At 42.0% G+C, this 24,450-nt stretch overlaps 1 long non-coding RNA gene across 1 annotated transcript in view; it reads right to left on the minus strand.

The window, feature by feature from the left end:
- Positions 1–17,347, minus strand: part of LOC137346945 (uncharacterized) — a 72,287-nt gene extending 54,940 nt beyond the window's left edge. The window contains exon 1 of the long non-coding RNA XR_010968830.1: positions 17,191–17,347. This is a non-coding gene — a long non-coding RNA (uncharacterized lncRNA). The remainder of the gene's footprint in view (positions 1–17,190) is intronic.
- Positions 17,348–24,450: the final 7,103 nt, after the last annotated feature.

The raw sequence follows: 24,450 nt of genomic DNA on the forward strand, positions 1-24,450 counted from the left end.
CCACTTTCTCAACCTGTCCTGTAACCTTCAAAGACTTGTGCACATGTGCCCACAGGTCCCTCTGCTCCTGTACCCCCTTTGGAATTGCACCTTTTAATTTATATTGCCTTTACTCATTCTTCCTTCCAAAATGAATCACTTAAAAGTTTTCTGCACTAAATTTCACCTGCCACTTGTCAGCCCATTCCACCAGTCTGTGTCCTCTTGAAGTAGCCTCCTCACAGTTCACAATATTTCCAAGATGGTTCAAGAAATTTCTTTGCCCAAACAGTGATGAGACTTTGGAGCTCACGACCACAAGAAGTGATTAAAGTGAATAGTATAGATACATTTAAGAGAGGCTCGATGAGCATATGAGGGAGTAGAAGAATAAAGGGTGACGCTGATAGGTAAGACAGGATGAGGCACAAGTATGGACTGGTCGGGCGGAATAACTGTTTCTGAGCCATGTATTTTATGTAACTTGTGTAACTGCATGTTTACTGACGATATCACCGGGGGTCAGCTTGTAGATGAGGATGGTGGTGGTGGTGTTGGGGGGCGGTAGGTCTGTTGGTAGCCAATGACGCATTACTGAGAAACTCCAGAGATAAAGCTGCAAGGGCAGGAAGAGATTCATCGCTGAAGGTTTTTTGTCTATGTTTTCACCTTGATGTAGCCACCTTGCATCCTTGAATATCTGTTTTCTGAGGCAGACTCAAAAACAAGCTAGCTCAACATCTGATCTGAGGACCTTATTAACATGTAATTTAAATTTTCCCGCCAGTATTTGTGTGGTGAGCTCTCCCACCAGTGTAACCTCTGGCAGAGAATTGGAGAATTGCAAACAGAATTTTCATTGGTGGGGTGGTATGTGGTCTTTTTAAACCAGTTTGACCTATTTTCGGAGAAGAAGGGTCACTGACCCGAAACGTTAACTCTGCTTCTCTTTCCACAGATGCTGCCAGACCTGCTGAGTGATTCCAGCATTTCTTGTTTTTGTTTCAGATTTCCAGCATCCACAGTATTTTGCTTTTATATTACTAGAATTCAATATAGTTTCAGTAAAACTATGAACATTTGTTTGTGAATGGTTGAAAATATTGAATTTGTCATTTCCTAGAGTTCTTAGTGTTAAAATAACCCAGTAACTGGTTGAATGGTTGTCCCTCTGCCTATTTTAACAAATGTAACCTTGAATAGCTAGTGATGAGTATGTGCTTAAACCCCAGAGTAATGAGCTGCAGTTCGCATTAATGGGCCATAGGTATATCTAAGAGGTCTTTCATGTTAACACCATGGAACATATATCACTCTGCCTACATTAACAAACAGGGCCATTGGTAAATTACGTGCATCTCCTGCTTTGAAGATTGTAATGAGTGTTTCTGACTGGAGGCTGCTTAAATATGCAAAGCAGATGTAGAACCCCTGTTGTTATTTCCAGCTACAAATGTGCAGAGTGTGTGCAACACATGCTCCTCCCGTTTGTACCAGCTGTTGAGTGACTCAACCTGCTGTCTTCAAAGGGACTGCTGGATATACTCAGGTAATGGCCCTGGGCATTTTTTTTGTATGAGTGAGGAAGCCAAAGACCTACAACCCACTGCCTGTCCTTTCAAGACCCATCCCTGAGATCACCTTTCGATCCCCACTCCTGCTCTAGATACCCTGCCCCCTTTCCTCAACCAGCAAGCTGCAGCAGGGCACCCGTAACTCACCAACAACAATCAAACGAGGCCCACATGGAAAATAGTACAGGCCTCCTGAAGCTGGTATCAGGCTCATTGCACAGCCCCTCTGCTGATTCGTACCACTTCAGAAGTTGAAGAATGGCCCCCATATTCAAACAGCGAAATGATGGGTATTGTACTTGTACTGCTAAAGATATCAGCTTGGTCCATTGTGTAGTCTCCATGTTATAAGCTTGTGGGTTCAAGTACCACTATGGACTTGAACACAGAACCTAGGGTTCAATGTCAGATGTGCCATCTTTCAGAGGAAATGTTAGTCCACATCACCCATCTTCCATGATCCCACAGCACTGTTTGAAGATGAATGGAGGAGTTGTCCTTGGCTATTGTATGGTTCAGGCTGTGATAGTAGCCAGGGAGGGGGATGGAATCAGTGGTGATGGTACAGAGTTTGTGGCCTCAGTCTTCTCCAATGTTTAAGTGGCAAGAATTGCAGTTCAACCAAGACCACATAACAGACAAGCAGTCAGACAGCACTGAAGCAGTGTGGAGGGTGGAGTGGGAGGGGTGCTTGGAGGGCCATGAGACATGTAAAGAGGTAGAATCATAGAATTTTACAGGATAGAGGAGACCATTGAGTGAAAGAGTTGGCGGCCTCTGATTGGCTGGCAGCTCTCAGCGGGCCGAACTTCTGTCGCCTGGGTTCTTAATGCCGGGGATGGCCCACTGCTGCCCAATTAAGTGCCTGATTAGAACATAAAAACTTAAGAACATAAGAAATAGCAGCAGCAGTAGGCCATTCAGCCCCTCAGGCCTGCCCCGCCATTCAATAAAATCATGGCTGATCTGTCCCAGGCCTCAACTCCTCTTTCGGGCCTGCTCCACATAACCTCCTCCTTAAATACATTTAGTGACTTAGCCTCCACAACTCTCTGAGGTAGAGAATTCCAGAGATTCACTACCCTCTGTGAGAAGAAATTCCATTGCATCTCAGTTTTAAATGGGTGCCCCCTTATTCTGTAACTATCAGAGGAATGTATGACGGCATTAGAGAGCTTTTGGGCCAACCGTCAAGAAGATTGCCCCCATCAAGTCTAAATCAGGGGAAACGATCTCTGACCAATGCAAGCAAATGGACCGCTGGGTGGAGCACTACCTAGAACTGTACTTCAGGGGAAATTATGTCACTGATACCACCCTCAATGCAGCCCAGTCTCTGCCAGTCGTGGATGAGCTGGACGAACAGCCAACAAAATTGGAGCTCAGTAATGCCATCAATTCTCTAGCCAGCGGAAAATCCCCTTGAAAGGATGGCATTACCCCTGAAAGAATTAAGTGTGCCAAGCCTGCTATACTCTCCGCACTCCATGAACTGTTTTGCCTGGGCTGGGATGAGGGATCAGTACCACAGGACATGCACGATGCCAATATCATCACCCTCTATAAGAACAAGGGTGACTGCGGTGACTGCAACAACTACCATGGAATCTCCCTGCTCAGCATTGTGGGGAAAGTCTTCGCTCAAGTCATTTTAAACAGACTCCAGAAGCTGGCTGAGCATGTCTAACCTGAGGCACAGTGCGGCTTTCGAGCACAGAGATCCACCATTGACATGCTGTTCTTCCTTCACCAGCTCTACGAGAAATGCTGCGAACAATGGATGTCCCCTATGTTGCCTTCATAGATCTCACCAAAGCCTTTGACCTCATCAGCAGATGTGGTCTCTTCAGACTACTAGCAAAGATCAGATGTCCACCAAAGCTACTAAGTATCATCACCTCATTCCATGACAAAATGAAAGGCACAATTCAGCATAACGGGGCCTCATCAGACCCCTTTCCTATCCTGAGTGGTGTGAAACAGGTCTGTGTTCTCGCACCTACACTGTTTGGGATCTTCTTCTCACTGCTGCTCTCTCATGCATTTAGGTCTTCAGATGAAGGAATTTTCCTCCACACAATTTCATATGGCAGATTGTTCAACCTTGCCTGTCTTAGAACGAAGCCCAAAGTCCTCTTTAGGGAACTCCTCTTTGCTGACGATGCTGCATTAACATCCCACACAGAAGAGTGTCTGCTGAGAATCATCGACAGGCTTGCGGCTGCCTGCAATGAATTTGGCCTAACCATCAGTTTCAAGAAAACAAACATCATGGAACAGGACGTCAGAAATGCTCCATCCATCAATATTGATGACCACGCTCTGGAAATGGTTCAAGAGTTCACCTCCCTAGGCTCAACCATCACCAGCAACCTGTCTCTCGATGCAGAGATTAACAAGCGCATGGGAAAGGCGTCTGCTGCTATGTCCAGACTGGCCAAGAGGGTGTGGGAAAATGGCGCACTGACACATAACATAAAAGTCCAAGTGTTTCAAGCCTGTGTCCTCAGTACCTTGCTCTATGGCAGTGAGGCCTGGACAACATGTCAGCCAAGAGCGACGTCTCAATGCATGCCATCTTCGCTGTCTCCGGAGAATCCTTGGCATCAGGTGGCAGGACCATATCTCCAACACAGAAGTCCTCGAGGCAGCCAACATCCCCAGCATGTATGCCCTACTGAGCCAGTGGCGCTTGAGATGACTTGGCCATGTGAGCCGCATGGAAGATGGCAGGATTCCCAAGGACGTATTGTACAGCGAGCTCGTCACAGGTATCAGACCCACCGGCCATCCATGTCTTCGCTTTAAATACATTTGCAAACGTGACATGAAGTCCTGCGACATTGATCACAAGTCATGGGAGCTTTTTGCCAGTGATCGCCAGAGCTGGTGGACAGCTATAAAGGCGGGGCTGAAGAGAGACGAGTCAAAGAGATTCAGCAATTGGCAGGAAAAGAGACAGAAGTGTAAGGAGAGAGCCAACTGTGTAACAGCCCCGACAACCAACTTCACCTGCAGCACCTGTGGAAGAGTCTGTGACTCTAGAATTGGCCTTTTTAGCCACTTCAGGTGCTGCTCCACAAACCACTGACCACCTCTAGGCACTTACCCATTGTCTCTCGAGACAAGCAGGCCAAAAAGGAAAAGGAATGTCCCCCAGTTTGAGATTCCGAACCAGTGGAAACATATTCTCAACATCTACCCTGTCAAGCCCCCTTAAAATCTTATATGTTTCAATAAGATCACCCCTCATTCTTCTAAACTCCAATGAATAAAGGCCTAACCTGTTTAGCCATTCTTGATAAGACAACCCCTTCATCCCAATAATCAGCCTAGTAAACCTTTTCTGAACTGCCTCCAATGCTAGTATATCCTTCCTTAAATACAGGGACCAAAACTACAGGTGTGGCCTCACCAACACTCTGTACAGTTGTAACAAGACTTCCCTATTTTTAAACTCTAACCCCCTAGCAATAAAGGCCAAAATTCCATTTGCCTTCCTAATTACTTGCTGCACCTGCATGCTAACTTTTTGTGTTTCATGTACAAGAACACCCAGATCCCTCTGTACTGCAGTATTTTGTAGTCTTTCTCCATCTAAATAATAATCTGCCTTTTTATTCTTCCTACCAAAGTGGATTACCTCACATTTTCCCACATTGAACACCATCTGCTAAGTTATTGCCCACTCACTTAACCTATCTATGTCCCTTTGCAGATTCTTTGTGGCCTCATCACAACATGCCTTCCCACCTATTTTTGTATCATCAGCAAATTTGGATACACTACACTCTGTCCCTTCCTCCAAGTCATTAATATAGCATGTGATGTGACGGGCCTTTCCAAAATGAGGCGATGCAGGGCTCTCGCCGACTCTTCAGCTGGTGTCCGAGACCTCCATCGCCTACATAAAATGCCGCCCTTGCATCTTAACTGCCTTAACAATTTGACCTGTTCAAGAATTTGTGCATATGCATTCCAATGTCCCTCTATTCTTGCATCTGCCTCAAAATAGTACCATTTAGATTATATTGCCTCTCCATATTGCTCTCCCAAGGTGAATCACTTCTCTTGTATCTGCATTAACTTGCACCTGCCACGTGTCTTTCCATTTCATCAATCTGTCTGTCTTCCTGAAGACTGCTACTAACGTGTTCACGTATTACACCATTGGCAAGTTTTGTATCATTTGCAAACCTTGAAATTGTACTTCCGATATCCAAGTCCAGGTCATTTACGTATAACATGAAAAGCAATGGTCCTAATACAGCCCCTTGGGGGACCACACTACAAATTTTCCTCCAGCCAGAAAAACATCCATTCACCACTACTCTCTGCCTCCCATCCCTGAACCAATTTCATTCCCAAGTATCATTGTTCCTTTAATACCATGTGCTTCTATTTTCTATAAGTCTGATATACAGTACTTTATTGAATGCACTGTTGAATGTCACGAGCGCACATGTGGAAGCCGACCATATGTGGGAAATTTTATGCTCTCCCCTGTGGCGGATTTGGAGGCGGGAAGTGTATGAAATCAAACCAAAATTTAGTCCGGGGTGGAGAGGTCTGTGAACGGCCTTCCTGCCCCTCCGCCAGTTGAGGTCCTTAACTGAACAATTAACTCCCAATTAAGGGCCTCTTCCTGCCACAGCCACAAATAGCTGTGCAGCAGGCAGCCCTCTCACCACAGGGAAGCACGCCTCGGAAAACCATGTGGGCTGCTTCCTGGCTGTGGGGGCGGGGTCCCTCATTTAAAGGCAGTTAGAGCCTGAGTGAAGGGCCCAGCTTTGGGAAGAGGGGTGCCCACTGACAGCCACCTTGCCCTGTTCTTGCTGCTGATCCCCCCACTCCCCCGTGACCCCCACCCTGCGAGACCCCTCCCACCCTGACATATGTGAGGCCTGGTTCCAACGCTGCTCCTTGGCCTCCTCCAATAGCAGCCACTGCCTCTGCGGTGGTGCTACAGCTGCCTGCCTCTGATTGGCCAGCGGCTCTCCAAGGGTGGGACTTGCGATGATGGGGTCCTTGATCCTGTCGAAGGCCTTCCACAGTCCACTTAAGTGCCTGATTGGCACTAGACTCAGCGGACCTTCCAGAGAAGAGGCGACACAGGGATCTTGGCTAATATCATAAATAAAAACAAGAAATGCTGGAAATACTCAGCAGGTCTGGCAGCATCTGTGGAAAGAGAAGCAGAGTTAACGTTTTGGGTCAGTGACCCTTCTTCGGAACTGGCAAATATTAGGGATCTTGGCATCGCATTTTCCAATGTTGGACCCCCATTTAGAATATCAGCTAACATGAAGGTCAGGAAGGAAAGGTGGGTGGTCATTGTTCATTCATTCATTGGTGTCGTCATCTTCCCAGAAGGTTGACTGTCATGGATCTCCACCTCTATCTGTCCTGTGTCTTCCTTACACAGTTGCATAGGCAACTGCATCCAGTCCATTATATCAATCATCAATTTTCTTCTCTGCTGCCATCTCCTACGATTTCGATCAATCTTCCCTTCCAATAATTGTCTCTGTCTACCTTCTGCTCTAATGATGTGACCAAAGTATTGTATCTTTCTCTCTTTGATGTTATGCACTAATTTCCGCTTTTCTCCAGCCATTTCCAGCACTTGCTCATTAGTCTTTCTGCCTGTGTAAGATGTGGAACATCCCCCGATATATTCACATCTTGAATGCATTTAGCTTTTCAATAGTCTCTTTATTTGTTGTCCATGTCTCTGAGGCATATAATATAGAGGAGAAAATGTAAGAGCTCAGCATTCTTTCCCTAAGATTCAGGGTCAGTTTCTTTGACAAAGCTGGTCTTGGCTATTTCAATTCTCCTTTGAATCTCATCAGTGGTCATCAGTTTAGTGGGAATTGAATCAAGAAAGCAGGAAAGAGTCTTTTGAAGAAAATTAGCTTGGAAAGGACATGGGCGATAGGAGAGAAACTACAGTAAGATATGTGTTCAGAGTTTGAGCACAGAGGAGGCTAGGGGAAAGTTTAGCTTGGTGGCAAGGTCGATGATGGGGGAGCAGCAGAGGCAACAAAACCAATGCTCTTAATCCATGAGCTTTTCACACCTGTTATTGGAGGTTCTGGTGGAGGGGAAAAGGTTTTAAAGATATGGTTGTCAGTGGAGAAAAGAAGTCCGTCATCATTACTCTACAGGATGATCCTGGAGTAGTGGGAGGTATTAATAGAGGAGAGTGAGGCCTGATAGCACTTGATGAGATCCAACTAGATCTGGTGCTGGACAACTAAATGAACTAACCATATATGCTCAAGCCTGAGTACCTTGGACATGAGGGAGAAAATATTGGCGCCATGTAGGACCATTCAGGGATGTAGGTTACATCAACAGTGAATGTAAAATTCAACCAGCCTAAAGTTAATGAAAGTTATTGGATATCATTTACAACAGCATTGGAGCTCTTATTCTTGCTTGTTTTTTGGTGTTTTAAATAATCCAGCATGTAGCAGGTGGACTCCATATCCAATAAACTATTACAGGGGTGAGATTGGACCTGGGAATGGATACAAAACTGACAGATTTGCTTTTGCTACCCCTTATACACAGTCCGATACTCAATTCAATTAATGTCAATGGAATGGAATATCAGGTGGGAGTATAATGAGTCACCAATGCAATACTACCTGCTTTGCATCCCCACTCATCTATTTTCACTCCCAACATACCTGTCTCTGAGAGTTGGTTTTAAATTTTTGAACATACAATATTGTGATGAATTATTCTCATGCAGCTCACTTTCTCACCTTCACTATGAATTTAATGGTTCACAAGTTGGTAACAAGAGCAATAATTACATTTTAAGTGGGTTTAAGGCAATTGATCGGCCACTTGACATTTCCAGAAGAGGGACTAACCATAAACTATTGCTCTAATCTTTGAGATTCTACGCAACCGGTGAGCATGACCTTTCTCCTTGAAATTCGCATCAAAATTGGAATCACTCAAGCAACAATCTGGTTCATTTTATCTGGTACTGTTCTTTGCTGGATTTTCCTATGTTTTGTTCCTGCCTTATCTGCTCTCCTCCAATCTTTTCTTACTTTTCCTAATCCCTGTTTCCTCTGTCTTCCATTTTTTGCCTTTGTTTTTGTTTCCTGCTCTTTTTTTCTTATTGTTCCCTTTATTCTTTCTTCCCCCCTTTTTTCCCTACTTATTTCCTTTTTTTTCCCTTCTGGCTTTACCTTTTTTTTCTCTTCTCCTTCTTCCCACATCTATCTATACCCTCTCTTGATTATTTATTTTCCTCTTTCAGTTAAATTACAAAAATCCACTTAGAATCATAGAAAGTTTGTCACACAGAAAGAGGCCACTTGGCCCATCGTGTCTGTGCCGACAGAAAAACCAGCCATCCAGTGAAATCCCACCTTCCAGCATTTGGTCCATAGCCCTGCAAGTTCTGGGACTTGAGGTGCATATCCAAACTCTTTTTAAATGAGTTGAGGGTTCCTACCTCTACTATCCTTTCAGGAAGTGAGTTCCAGACCACCACCACCCTATGGGTGAAAAACTTTTGACTCATCTCCCTTCTCATCTTTTTACCAATCACTTTAAATCTATGCCCTCAAGTCACTGACCTCTCTGCTAAGGTGAATAGGCCCTTCACATCTACTCTATCCAGGCCCCTCACAAATTTGTACAGTTCAATCAGATCTCCCCTCAGCCTTCTCTGTTCCAAGGAGAACAACCCCAGCCTATCCAGTCTTTCCTCTTAGCTGCATTTTTCCAGTCCTGGCAACATCCTCATAAATCTCCTATGTACCCACTCGAGTGCAATTACATCCTTTCTGTAATTAGGAGACCGGAACTGCACACAGTACTCAAGTTGTGGCCTAACCAATGATTTATACAGTTCCAGCATAACCTCCCTGCTCTTATATTCTGTACCTCAGCTAATAAAGGAAAGGATTCCTTATGCCTTCTTAACCACCTTATCAACCTGTCCTGCTACCTTCAGGGATCTGTGGACATTCACTCCAAGGTCCCTCACTTCCTCTACACATCTCAGTATTCTCCTGTTAATCATATGTTCCTTTGCGTTGTATGCTCTCCCCAATGCCTCACCTCACACTTCTCTGTGTTGAATTTCATTTGCCATTTTTCTGCCAACCTGACCAGTCCATCAATATCTTCCTGCAGCCTACAGCTATCCTCCTCACTATCTACCACATGGCCAATCTTTGTGTCGTCTGCAAACTTCTTGATCATGCCCCCTACATTTACGTTCATATCATTAATATATACCACAAAAAGCAGGATAGCCAGTACAGAGCTCTGTGGAAAGCCACTGGAAACAGCCCTCCATTTGCAAAAACACCTGTCAACAATTACCCTTTGCTTCCTGCCACTGAACCAATTTTGTATCCACCTTGCTGCATTTCCCTGGATCACATGGATTTTTATTTTTTTAACCATTCTGCCATGTGGGACCTTGTCAAAAGCCTTGCTAAAATCCATGTAGACCACATCAACTGCACTACCCTCATCAATTTTCCTTGTTACTTCTTACGAATCTTACAAAAGATTTGATCAAGTTGGTCAGACAAGATCTTCCCTTAACATATCCATGCTGACTATCCTTGATTAATCTGTTCCTTTCTAAGTGACAGTTTATCCTGTCTCTCAAAATTGATTCCGATAATTTGCCCACTACTGAGGTTAGACTGACTGGCCTGTAATTATTCGGTCTCTTTTTAAACAGAGGTACAGTGTTGGCAGTCCTCCAATCCTTCGGCATCACATCTGTATCCAGTGAGGACTGGAAAACGATGGTCAGACCTTCCACTATTTCCACTCTTGCTTCTTTTAACAGCCTGGGGTACATTTCATCCAGCCCTGGTGATTTATCAACTTTCAAGGATGCTGGTCCCATTAATACTTCCTCTCTTCCTATGCTTATCACATCCAATACTTCAAACATTTCTTCCTTAACTACAATATCTGCATCATCCCCCTCTTTTGTGAAGACAGACGCAAAGTATTCATTAAGAACCATACCAACATCTTCTGCCCCTACACATAGGTTACCTTTTTTGGTCTTTCATGGGCCCTACTCTTTCCTTAGTTATCCTCTTACTCTTAATGTATTGATAAAACATCTTTGGGTTCACCTTGATTTTGCTTACCAATATTCTTTCATGTCCTCTCTTAGCTTTCCTAATTTCCTTTTTGATTTCACCCCTCCACTTCCTTCATTTTCTAAATCCTCTTGGCTTTCTGTAGTATTGAGTGCTCGATGTCAGACATAAGCTTTCCTTTTCTGCCTTATCTTACCCTGTAAGCTCCTTGACATCCATGGGGCTCTAAATTTGGCCATTCCATCCTTTCTCTTTGTGGGAACATGTTTACTCTGAACCCCTTGAATAAGGTCATAAGAACTAGGAGCAGGAGTAGGCAATTCAGCCGCTCGAGCCTGCTCCGCCATTCAATACAATCATGGCTGATCTCATCTCGGCCTCAACTCCACTTTCCTGCCCGTTTTCCATAATCCTTCAACCCATTACTATTTAAAAATCTGTCTATCTCCTCCTTAAATTTACTCAATGTCCCGGCATCCACCGCACTCTGGGATAGTGAATTCCACAGACTCATGACCCTTTGAGAGAAGTAATTTCCCCTCATCTTCATTTTAAATCTGTTACCCCTTATCCTAAAACTATGACCTCTCATTCTAGATTGCCCCACAAGAGGAAACATCCTCTCTATGCCTACTTTGTCAATCCCCTTAATCATCTTATATACCTCAATTAAATCTCCTCTCATTCGTCTAAATTCTAGAGAGTAAAGGCCTAAACTGCTCAATTTCTCTTCATAAGACAAACCCCTCATCCCTGGAATAAATCTAGTGAACCTCCTCTGAACTGCCTCCAATGCAACCAAATCCCTCCTCAAATGAGGGGACCAAAACTGTATGCAATATTCTAGGTGCGGTCTCACTAATGCCTTGTACAGTTGCAGCAACACTTTCCTACTTTTATATTCTATTCCTTTAGCAATAAATGCCAAAATTCCATTTGTCTTCCTTATTACCTGCCGTACCTGCATACTAGCTTTCTGCAATTCATGCACAAGGACACCCAGATCCCTCTGCACCGAAGCATTCTGAAGTTTCTCTCCATTTAGATAATAATTTGCCTTTCTATTCTTCTGACCAAAGTGGATAACCTCACACTTATCCAAGTTAAACTCCATCTACCAAATTTTGGCCCATTCACCTAACCTATCCATATCCATTTGTAAATTTCTTATTTCTTTATTGCAAATTACTATCCCACCTATGCTAGTGTCACTTGCAAATTTGGCTATATTATCTTCTATTCCTGCATCCAAGTCATTAATATATATTGTAAATAGTTGGGGCCCAAGGACCGAACACTGTGGCATCCCACTAGTTACATCTTACCAACAAGAAAAAGACCCATTTATCCCGACTCTCTGTTTTCTGTTGGCTAACCAATCCTCTATCCAAGCTAATAAATTGCTCCTAACCCCATGTGATTTTGTGCAGCACCTTATCAAATGCCTTTTGGAAGTCAAGATATACTACATCTACAGGATCCCCATTATCCACTTTGCATACAGCTTCGAAGACCTCTAGCAAATTAGTCAAACGTGATTTACCCTTCATAAAACCATGCTGACACTGATGGATTGCGTTTTGACTTTCTAAATGTTCTGTTACTACTTCCTTAATAATGGATTCTAACAACTTCCCAATGACAGATGTTAAACTAACTGGTCTGTAGTTTCCTACTTTCTGCCTCCCTCCCTTTTTGAATCTCCCCTTTGAATGCCTTCCACTGCTCTGACACTAATTTACCTTCAAGTAGCTGTTTCCAGTCCACTTTCGCTAAATCACTCCTCAGCTTAATAAAATTGGCCTTGCCCTAATTGAGAACTCTAACTCCTGTTCTATCTCTGTCCTTTTCCATAATTATGTTAAAAACTGAATTATGATCACTGCCCACCGTAATGCTCTCCCACTGCCACTCCTTCCACCTTCTCAGCTTCATTTCCTAAAACTAAGTCTAAAACTGTGCCATCTCTTGTTGGACTTGAATTGCAATTCTTACAGTACTTATGAACAGTCTGGCAGGTCAACTCCATCAAATATATTGGGTAGGTAAGTAATAACTTAATTCTTAGAAAACATCTGGAACTCATTTGACCTCTGCTAAAGCTGAATATGTTCTGTTGAATGTTGTTCTCAGTGAGTGTTGTTCATTGGTAATGTTTGTCATTGCCTCTGCTTTTACTGTACTGAATAATCCCATTCCAGTGCAATTGCTTGAATTGTGCAGCTTGCTCAGTATAGTTCAAATCTGCCACTTACTGGAGCAAAAGACACAACCTGTGCTCAATGTGACTGTGTAAAATTCAAATTTAATTGGAAAGTGCAAAGGTATAAGGAGCCCCAGGTGACAGCGCAGAGCCTTGAGTGAAATGCTGTAATATTTTGTACGTGTTAAGTGGCAGGGCCCATCTGGACTGGATTTAACCATGCACGTTGTGGGATACTGGGATTAACCATCTCACGTAGGTAAAATGGTATTTAATCCACTTTCACAGCTGCAAGCTGTGCTGTGATAGTTTTACAGAGTAAGATTTACAATATTTATTCAAACTTGTAATAAGGAGTTGATTTCGTTTTATTTCACTCTCCTCGCGATAGGATTTTCTTTGCATCTTGCTGATAGTACTCTAATCCCAAAATGATAGAAAATGGCACATTATGATTTCCTTTATATTATTTGACCACATCGAGAATTCATGAAAAGGACAAGATGCTTCCCGAAGCGAAATAAACATGAAGATGTTTTTAGTAACCTCTCATTTGATAGGTAAAATCAGTTGAGGATGATTTATTATACTAAGTGTACTATTACCTCTGTTATCATGTGTACACAGGTGATATCTTCTCCTGTCTCTATGGTGAGACCCATATCTGGAGATATTCCTAACCTAACAGCTGAACTCAGAAAGGAAATCCTAAGAACATCTAATCTTTGGTTCTTCCAGGTGTCCATGGACACTGTGCAACTGACAGACTAAATTGGAAAATAACGAATCAACTGCAGCTTAGGGCATTGGGCTAAAAAATGACAGATGGAATTCAACATGGGAGGAAATGCATTTTGATTAAACAACAGCAGTAATTATACTCTGAATGGATGTTGGCTCAGTGCTTTGGAAGAGTTGAAGGATTTTGGGGGTATAGATTCACAGGACATTAAAAGCAGCACTTCAGCTGATAAGATGGTAAAAGCTAAAGGGATTGCTGGGTTTTTGGTATAGAATATAAAAGACAGAGGTAATAATGATTCTCTCTCAGAGCTCAGTTAAAGTAATTGTGTGCAATATTGGGCTCTAAGGTGTTCCCTTTCATGTGAGGTTACATCAAGGTGAAGAAAAACTTTTAAAAATTAGGTCTTTTTTCCTTGGAGCTGATGGGAAAGAAATGTTCATCGGAGTGTTCTTTGATAATGCTGGGTACAAAGGCTGAACAGTGTACTTTTCTGCAGAGATGTTTGGCATTTGTCAATCAGCAGCTATTGTTTTGGAAAGTTTGCTAATATTCTCCTGTCACCAGATTATGATGTCATTCCTTGGTATTAGAAATATCTTTCTTTATGTTAATCTTTGTTTATTTCAGAAGTGTGTTGGATAGCCAGTAACACAAAGAAGCCTCCTCTGCTGTCTCAAGGAAATAAATCTCTTTTATATAGCATCTTTTGCAACCTCAGGATGTCCCAAAATGCTCAGCCAGTGAAATACATTTTTTGTAGTGTCATCACTGTTGTAACATAGAAATCATGGCAGCCTAATTTGTGCACAGCAACATCCCACAAATGGCAAGAAGGTAATCTGTTTTAGTAATGTTGGTTGAGGGATAAATATTGGCAGAATTCTCTTGCTCAGCATCCACGTGAGAGGGCAGTTTAACGTCTGATCCGAAAGACGGCATTCCTCGGCAGTGCAACACTTCCTCAGTACCGCACTGGGAATGTCAGCCTGGATTTGTGCTCAAGTCTCTGGAGTGGAACTTAAAACCACACCTTCTGACTCAGAAGCAAGAGTACCATCCCTGAGCCATGGCTGACATGTGTGTAATGACTGTTAAAATCCCCTTTTTGGTAAAATCTCCTAAATACCTCTAATGTTGCTTTTGGTTTATTTTAGCAATCAGTCGTGAGCACTCAAATAATCCAGTGAGAAGACACTGTTTGCAGCGCCTGTAGAGCAGTTAATTGCTTCTATCAATGTGAGAGGCAGACTGGTAGTTGGAACAGATTACCTGTCGGAAAAGCTGTCTTGAGTCACTGTGTAAAAATATGTGTTGTACTAGTCCTTAAATACAATATGCTGTTCTTATTTTGGAATGACTCCATACAAAAGGTAGCTGGTTACGTATAAAACAGTAGATGGTGAACAGCAAAACAACTACCACCTCATGAAACAAAAACATAAATGCTGGAAATACTCAGCAGGTCAGCCAGCATCTGTGGAGAGAAAAGCAGGGTTAAAATTTTGGGTCCAGTCTTTTAGATGTCATCAAAACTGATGCTCCATGTGACTGCTTGCACCATTGTCTATGGAGCGTATCGGCTGGATATTTGTGTTAGCTGAAAGTTTCAAGGGATGTTGAGCTAAGACAGGAAAATGGAGTTGAGGTACAGACCAGCTTTGATCTAACTGAATGGAGGAGCAAGCTTGAGGGGCTGAATGGCCTGCTCCTATTCCTAATTTCCTATAGACAAGCAGTAGCCAAATCTCTACAGGTACAAATGAACAGAATTGGGCTGGAGAGATAAATAGGTGTTATCTTCAGTGGTGAGAAAACTTAGTAACTCTGTCAAGAATGTGATATTGTCCACTATCTCTTCTCCATAATGGTGGCAAGCTGTCTTCAGTTACAGGCATTCAGCTTTTGAGTTACAATGGGGAAAATGGGAAATGAATATAAATTGAAAAGCAGTTGCGACTTTAGAAAAAGTGTCTTTGCTTGTCAGGGTGTGCAACATCAGTGTTCTACAAAGACTGTCTGGCAGACTGCAGAAAAAAAGCTGTTGGGTGTTTCTAGACTTGTACGATCCATGCTTTTAAGACCAGTGAACTGCGCTGGGATAACCTACTCTACTGTCAAATGCAGTTTTCATAATATTGTGGAAATGTTGTCATTTCTGAAGACAAATCAAAAGAGTTGTTGGTGCTCTAGCCAGATTTTTAGACTATCATTGACCAGAAGTTTCTCCTCACTATATGAAGCGTTAGTTAACCATTACCTGCAGAATTATGGTTGTTTCGTACAGTGAAAACTGTACAAACTGACAGCCCGAAAAACAGGCTTACATTGTAATATGCTGCACCTTGAAACCACAAACACTGACAAATTAGAAACTATGGACAAAAATGCATCAAGTCCGTTTCCAAGTTTAAATAAGGAAAATGTTCAAAATACCGACTGTACGTGAGTCTAACAATCGTCCCTGCCCACATTCGGTTTGAATCCCCCGGCACCTTTCCGTCCACAAGCACCCAGCATGTCTGTCCAACATCGGGCTAGCATTCTTCCCATCCAACCCACCTCCACCTTCAGCCTGCTGAACCAAGGCATCATCATTGAAACCCACTACCGCGAGTGTCTGCTGAACTCTGCCGTTGCTAAGATCGATTCAGTCCGTATTCACCATGCACTCCCGATCACCTGCCAGTGAAATAGCCTGCTGAATCACAAACTCGCTGCCTCTGGATGGACTGTCTTTGCAGCATGGCAGGTCAAGCTGTCCACTCTCAGCCAGTGGCTGCAGCTCCGTGTAGAAGATACTGGTCTACCCACCATGCCTAACCTCTACCCTGCTTTGCTGTCCTTCCTCACCCGCTCACCTTCATTAAACAGAGGAGTTTGTCTCCTTTTACAGTAAACTCCCTACTGAGGAATCCCTGACTGAGTCCTAGGAACAATACTTCTTCAATCATAAGCTCGCCCAAGAGCCACAGCCGGACAAAGACAGCAGTGATGACCTCGAAGAGGAGTGAGCACCTAACAGCACACTGGTGGAAATTCTCAAGAAGACTTTTCAGTGATATCTAAAATTCAGTTATGTGCCTTCCACGAGGAGTGCAATACATTACTCAACCAAATTAATGCATCTGAATTGGATGCAACTGGCTGTTACATGAAGTCAAACGCCATAATGTCCAGGCATCAATCACTGACTAGCCCATTAAGTATATTTTATTTGTGGAAATAAAAATGCCATTTAGTAAGAGATTTGTTTGCATGAGTTTATTAACACAGTACTGTATTTACCAGGTAAAATTCATCAATCAGCTAAGTACCATGTGAGAAAGCCTATTTGGACAACCAGTTCCAATCTCTGTGCAACCTGCTTAAAACTACTGTACAGTATATACAGTACATACAATGGCCATTTTAAAAATGAGGATGGCTGAAGCAAGTCCCTAATTTACAGGTTTCATTGTACATGCTTTATGCATCAAGAAAGCTTTGCCTCAATACGATCTGGTTCTTTTAGTACTCACAGCAATTACCAGGTCACTATTATTACAGCCTTTTTTTCACAGTCTAGACTTTAAAAAAAGTTACCTTTGTAGATGAACTGATGAAAGGTAATCAGTGCTGGGAACCAGATATTAAAGGAAATCTCGGTTCATTTATAGGGGTTGTTTGTCACCTGGTGTAGCCCTTTAAAACCACTTCAAAAGAAGCACCACAGAACCTGGAGTAGTCTGAATGTGAGACATAGTTGGTATGTAATCTGGAGACTTGTGTGCCAACTCGATTGGACAACATACAAGACTGTTGCAGCAGAAATAATAAATCATTCACTCTCCCTGATCCTTTCTGTGCCAATTGCAGCTATTCTGGGAGCAAGTTAACTGCAGGATTTGCACACTTGAATTACAGTGAAAAAGACAATATTTGTCAAGGACATAAAGCATGTAATGGATTTGCCATCACAGCTATAAAGAACACTACTCACACTCCTACTACCCAATGTTTCATAGCTCATTAAACCAAGACTTTCTGCAGATGAGAATCATGGAGCCCCAGAGACACCTGAAACACAGATTATTGAAGATCATCTTTTTTTCATTTTGTTTTATTTTCAAAAGGGCTTTTGAGTTCAAGGCCTTTTGGAATAAAAGCTCATTTATACGTTGCAATAAAACCCTGAGAGACCCATTTACTTTCATGTAGTTGTGAAAAGCAGCCTTTCATACCCCTTTCTGCTAAGCAGACTTGCTTCCACACATACATAACAACTTCAATGACCTTTTGCAACTCAGCATAACATAATCATTTGTGGCAAGGCCAAATATTTGATCTGGACGTAATCATTTATTTATTTATGTCAGTTGTCTGCACATTCTTTGCTTGGTATCATACAGTCCATGACACTGGTGGCACCTCCCTTAAGGATAAACCAAAAGGCCTGAATTGTAACTTCATTTTGGGTAGAATATATTTACTTTCTGCTTCTCAAGGTGAGGGATGTCAGTGCTGGAGAGTAAAGCAATTCTTTTTCTACATGCTTTTGACACTCAGATGCAGTGTAATGCGATCAGTTATAAGACAGGTGAGGTGCTGAGGTAAACTCTCCTTACCAGCCACCCTGAATGTTACTACTTAATACAGCACTGCATTTTCATTTCCCATGCCAGCATGAAACCTCCAATTTAATGACATATTAAAGGTAGTTTGTGCTATGATCATCTACTTTCTACTCATTGGTTGAGACCGCCCAAACTAATTTAACTTAATATCAGATCCTCTCAGTGTGATTGTGTCAATCCCAGGTGCGAAAGGATTCTAACTACACCATTTGGTCCCTGAGTTAATTGCATAATCTGCTTTGAAAAATACCATTGCTTCAATCAAAAAGTGAATTCCAGATGTTAAATAGGCCACAAAATATGAAGGCAGCAGACAGCATCTCAATAGCCACCTCTAGTTGGAAATGATAAACAGCCAGACATGTATTACCTGCATACATTGGGAATATCTAATTTTCTCACAGATTGAAAATCATTTTTCATTTGGTAGTACAGAACTTGAGAATTGCTGAAAATAGAGAGATGTTGTTGAAGCATTTCGTCTTGCACTCATCAGGACGATCGCAAGAATAACCAATGTTAAAGAAAAACAACAACTTGCACTGCATGAGAAGATATTGCCGATTTGTAGGCAAGTAAACTCTGATTGGTAGAGGTGTTGCCATGGAAAATGCACCAGTTTACAGTGACTGACAGTTAACTGCCAAAATTTGTTCGAAATTTAAACCAGGCAACTTGAGTCTGATTGATCAAGGCATTGCCCAGAGGAATGAACCAGTGAATGGCTGTCGCTTATTTTGTTCAGCTGAAACAGGCGCAATGTGTCTGCATGTTCTTTCCATCTGCAAAGAACAGGGTCCTGTATATGTAGCTTCTAGTATGCGTAAATACACCACACTGCGAGCCCTACTGACAATCTTAAATTGGTTGTCCGCGTAATTCTTAGCATACTGCGGATTACTTAGCAAATGTTGTCCAATCGCAGAATCACATCTAATGTTGGACACTATGTTTTGAGTTTTGCAAGCACGGGCTGGTTGGGTACGAGCTGCACCTTGCCCATTGCGAACAGCGGAAGGGACATGTTGTTTGATACGATCCGCTAGTCTTTGGGAAGTACGGCCTATATACCTAACATCACACTGCCATTGAAATTCATATATCACATTACTGATTTGTGTGATAGGCAGGGCGTCTTTTTGGCTTGACAGCGCATCCTGTTAGTGGTGAACACCACGCATGTTGCTACTGCCTAGTAGCAGCGTGAAACAGCTAGCTTTGCCTGTTGCTCAAATTTTTGGGATACATTACCCTTCCAGGGTAATTTGAGGTAGACTGGGCAGTTAACTGTCAGTTACTGTAAACTGGTGCATTCTCCATGGCAACACCTCTACCAATCAGAGTTCACTTGCCAACCAATCAGCACTCTCTTCTCATGCAGTATAAGTTGGTGTTTTCACTTACATTGGTTATTCTTGCGTATTGTTCTGATCAGTGCAAGATGAAAAGCTTCGACAACATGTCTTTATTTTCAGCAATTCTCAAAATCATTTTTGTTAATTCAGCAAAAGGAAAAGCACAAACTTCAAACCAAATATTTGGAAAAGAGCTTCTTCCCGATCCTTTTTAACTGGGCTCCAAACAAAAATCAACTCTCATGTCGGAAGAAGAGTAGGAGAGTTCTCCCAATGTCTTTATCATTATTCATCCCTCAAGCACCATCACTAAAATAGATTATTTGGTCATTTTCTCTTTGCTGTTTATGGGACCTTGGTGCAAACAAATTGGCTGCCATGTTTCCTAGGCTACAACAGTGACCAACCATTGAGTAATTAATTGGCTGTAAAGGAATGTCCTGAGGTCGTGAAAAAGCACTATATAAATACTTTTTATTTTCCCTTAGGCAAGCCAGTTTTTCTAATGAATGGAAACTTGACCTTGTTCACCAAACATCTAGGATAGAACTGGAACCTACAGGATAAGCACTGCAAATAATATGTAATTTCAGACAACAGTGGGTAAGTTGACTTCACTTTGGCAAGTACAGTACAAGCTGCAATCACATTCAACAATCTGCCCTCCACGCAATGAGGTATTTTTTAATCATAGTGCCAATGAGTATTACGTATAGTTTTGGTCCTCTTATTTGAGGAGGGATGTAGTTGCATTGGAGACAGTTCAGAGGAGGTTCACTAGATTGATTCCAGAGATGAGGGGTTTGTCTTATGAAGAGGGATTGAGCAGTTTAGGCCTATACTCTCTAGCGTTTAGAAGAATGAGAGGAGATCTAATTGAGGTATTAAGATGATTAAAGGGATTGACAAAGTAGACATAGAGAGGATGTTTCCTCTTGTGGGACAATCTAGAACGAGAGGTCATGGTTTTAGGATAAGGGTTAGCAGATTTAAAACAGAGATGAGGAGAAATTACTTCTCTCAAAGGGTCGTGAGTCTATGGAATTCACTACCCCAGAGTACGGTGGATGCCGGGACATTGGGTAAATTTAAGGGAGAGATAGACAGATTTTTAATTGGTAATGTGTTGAAGTGTTATGGAGAACGGGTGGGAAAGTGGAGTTGAGGCCGAGATGAGATCAGCCATGATCGTATTGAATGGCGGAGCAGGCTCGAGGGGCTGAATTGCCTACTCCTACTCCTAGTTCTTATGTTCTTATGATAACATATATTATTGTCAGCATTACAGTTGTAAAATGTAGGCCATCGATTAACAGAAACATTAATTTTAAACACGCTTCTAATGCTGAAGGCCCTGGAACAAATGGGTCAAAATATTTCAAGCACAAAGAAGCAGAGTGCATAGTTTTGAATGTAACACCAGTAAGTCTTTCAGCAGTGTCACCACAATAAACAAGCTGGGAGAAGCAGTACTTTAATACTAGTTTTGTTGTCTCTTGTGTTCAGTAACTGCAGGATTACAGAACAATTTGACAAACTTGTTTGTTTTAAAAAAGTATTATAAAGCTAGTAACAGAAATATATGGGTTAGAACTTGGCTAGCTTGAAAATGGGTACTTTAATGCTTAGAGAACAAGGCGGAGCTGATGACGAATGTTCTATTCATGTCAGTATAATTCAGAGAGTCGAATATTCAAGCATTTATAATGGGAAATAATTCAGAGAAATTAATTCAGACCACCAACAACAGGTAGACAGGGTGGTGAAGAAGGCATATGGCATGCTTGCCTTCATCGGCCGAGACATTGAGTACAAGAGTTGGGACGTCATGTTACAGTTGTACATAACGTTGGTTAAGCTGCATTTGGAGTACTGTGTGCAGTTCTGGTCGCTGCACTACAGGAAAGATGTGATTAAGCTAGAGAGGGTGCAGAAAAGATTCACAAGGATGTTGTCTGGTTTGGAGGGCTTGAGTTATAAAGAGAGATTGCATAGGCTGGGTCTGTTTTCCCTGGAGCAAAGGAGGCTGAGAGGGGATATGATAGAGGTATATAAAATTATGAGAGGCATTGATAGGGTAGATAGCCAGAGTCTGTTTCCCTTTGGAGGGGTGACTAAAACTAGAGGGCATAGATTTAAGGTGAGAGGGAGGAGGTTTAAAGGGGATCAAAGGGGTAAATTTTTCACACAATGAATAGTGGGTATCTGGAAGGAGGCAGGAACAGTAGCGACATTTAAGAGGCATCTGGACAGGTACTTGAATGAGCAAGGCATAGAGGGATATGGAATTAATACAGGCAGGTGGGATTAGTATAGATAGACATTATGGTTGGCAAGGACGCAGTGGGCCGAAGGTTTCTATGCTCTATGCTCTATGACTCTATAACCAGACATTCACATTGAGTTTCAGATAATCCAGGGTGGACAGTATTAACTTGCCTTTATTTTAGTGGCATAATTGGTTCTAAGGCCAGAAATAACACAGAGGCTGTTCTCTTTGCAATACTGTGGAACTCAAGATAATCTGACCATGACAGCATCTCATTAACCACAGTGACCTAAATTGGAATCTTGTGTTAATTTGCAGAGTAATGGTCAATGCACCTCTCTAAGTTTCTATCATACGACTGTACCAGCATATGAACATCACTTATTAATTCATTATATGAACCTAGAACAAAAAATGAAGTTTTACAGCCGTAAAAGGTAATTTTAAGTTAAATGTTTCAAGAGCAAGTGCCCAGTAATGTTGGTGCTGAATTGAACTCAGGATCTGAATGAAAGTGATGGCTGGTGATCCTTTTGAGAGGTGAGGTAGAGCTGTACATGCCTCTCTAAGCCAACATGTCACCCTAGTGACAAGACCTTCCTGTAGAATCCCACCACAGAGCCTTTTAACCTGAATTTCAGCATTTTCAACAAACGGCAATCTCTTAGTGCTGTCGAACCATATGACACATTGCTATCTTCATTCTAAGGTCTTCAAACAATTGAAATTTCAAGAATGGAATTATATCTACTGATATTCTACATCAAAAACAAGAGCAACCGAAAGTTTTGATGTGTGTGTTTTTTTTTCCATATGCAGAGAATGCAAGAAATATACATGATGACCATATGGTTAATCATATAATTGCCCAGGGTGTACTTCTTTACCTGCATTTTATTAAAAAGGTGACATTTATGTTGGTGTTGCATGGAGCAGAAGGAAAGTATTTTGTACAGCCAATACTTATATCATTTTTATCATTGGTGTCCTGTTTTGTCAGAATGATACATAGGATAAGATTCAATCTATTTCTTTAACGGTTCACTAAGATCAGCCCAAAAACATGTCAAGTTTGCTGCTGACTATAGTCATTCCTCTCGTCTCCAATGGCTCAGACAACTTACAATGCACCATTTTCATGAGCAGCTTGATTAGCTAATTGGAGCTTTCTATTGGCCATAGGTCATTGTCAAGTGCTGCTGAGCCAACTGCTATTTTATGAGTGAGACCGTCAACAGGCACAAGAATGATATTGTTACGACCAGGTGAGAAAGGTGTCTCGGGGTCACTCTCAGCCTTCATCTGGTCTTCCATAAAAGGGTTTAATTTTAAACACACCATGTTTTTAGTTCGCCTTGGTGAATCCTTGTTCACAACTTTCCAATTATAAGGCGAAGAAACCAGCGCAAACAGGTTTTCTTAGGGTTAAAGAAGAAAAGTTGAAATTTATTAAACTTGAACTTAAACTCTAATTTGGTTAATGTCTACAAATACATGCTCACGCTCACATGCATACATGATACACGTGCAAATAGAGACAGAAAAGAGCAGAAGAAAAATAAAGTGGAAAAGTTTGAGGCAATATCTGAAGAGCTTTTGTTACGGTTCTTCGAGCTCACTGTAGAGTCCTTGATTGTAGGTAGACCTTGTTTCTCATTGGGGCCCACTATTCTTCTTAAACCTTGTTCACTACAGGAGACTTTTCTCTCTTGGGGTTCATGTGTCTTCAGTGGATTCAGAGGCTTGTGAGAAAGAGATGGGAGCAGACAGGAGAGATTTTCTCAGTCTAGGAGCAAACAGTCTTTCTGAATTTAAACTCTCTGTGGCCAGTTCAAAAGACCCCCGGAACAGCTATGTGACTGTTAGTCATGTGACCATCTTGCCCAACCCGTCCTGGATTGTATCACCTTAGCAGTCTCTGGAATGGTCCTCTTACACACAATACCTGGTGATCACGGTCCATTGTCAATTGAATGTGTCAGGAAATGGTCCTTTGTCCTTCCAAGCCCTGCCTGTTACTATGCAAATGTCTTTTCCAGCCACAGCTGATCTGTTGAACAAGTCCTTTCCTCGCTCCCGCAACAATTTAAAATCAATGTTCATGACAAAATTAATGTGCCTCATTCTTGGCAGGTGGGGGCCTAGCATGACAATGTAGATAAAGAGCTTTCAGCCATGCCTACAATATTTTGTGAAGCATTAAAAAGCTAGTTAATGTGTTCACATATGTGAAATTACTCTTTGTAGGAAGTCAGCTGATGCTCTTTTTGGCAATGTGATGAGTTTAGTTCATGACATGTTTTACTGGGTCAAACACTGAACTGTCTGATGAACTCACTCCCTTGCACTTGCTTTTATCCTTCAAGTCATTTCAATTAAGGATTAATGAACCTATGTCTGAATTGAAAACAAACTGATGTCAAAATGATTGAGTGCCTTTGGGGAAAAGTATATGCTTGGAATCCTAACACATGAATTCCAAACAAACTATAATTCGTATTTTGCTACACATTGCGTCTGGAAAAAAATCCAGGTGTGCTCTTGTTCATGGTACCTATATGGAAGAAAAACCTTTCTTGCCCACCCACACTACAAATCTCAAAGT

The sequence above is a fragment of the Heterodontus francisci genome, chromosome 31 (assembly GCF_036365525.1).
Source record: "Heterodontus francisci isolate sHetFra1 chromosome 31, sHetFra1.hap1, whole genome shotgun sequence".
Taxonomy (NCBI): domain Eukaryota; kingdom Metazoa; phylum Chordata; class Chondrichthyes; order Heterodontiformes; family Heterodontidae; genus Heterodontus; species Heterodontus francisci.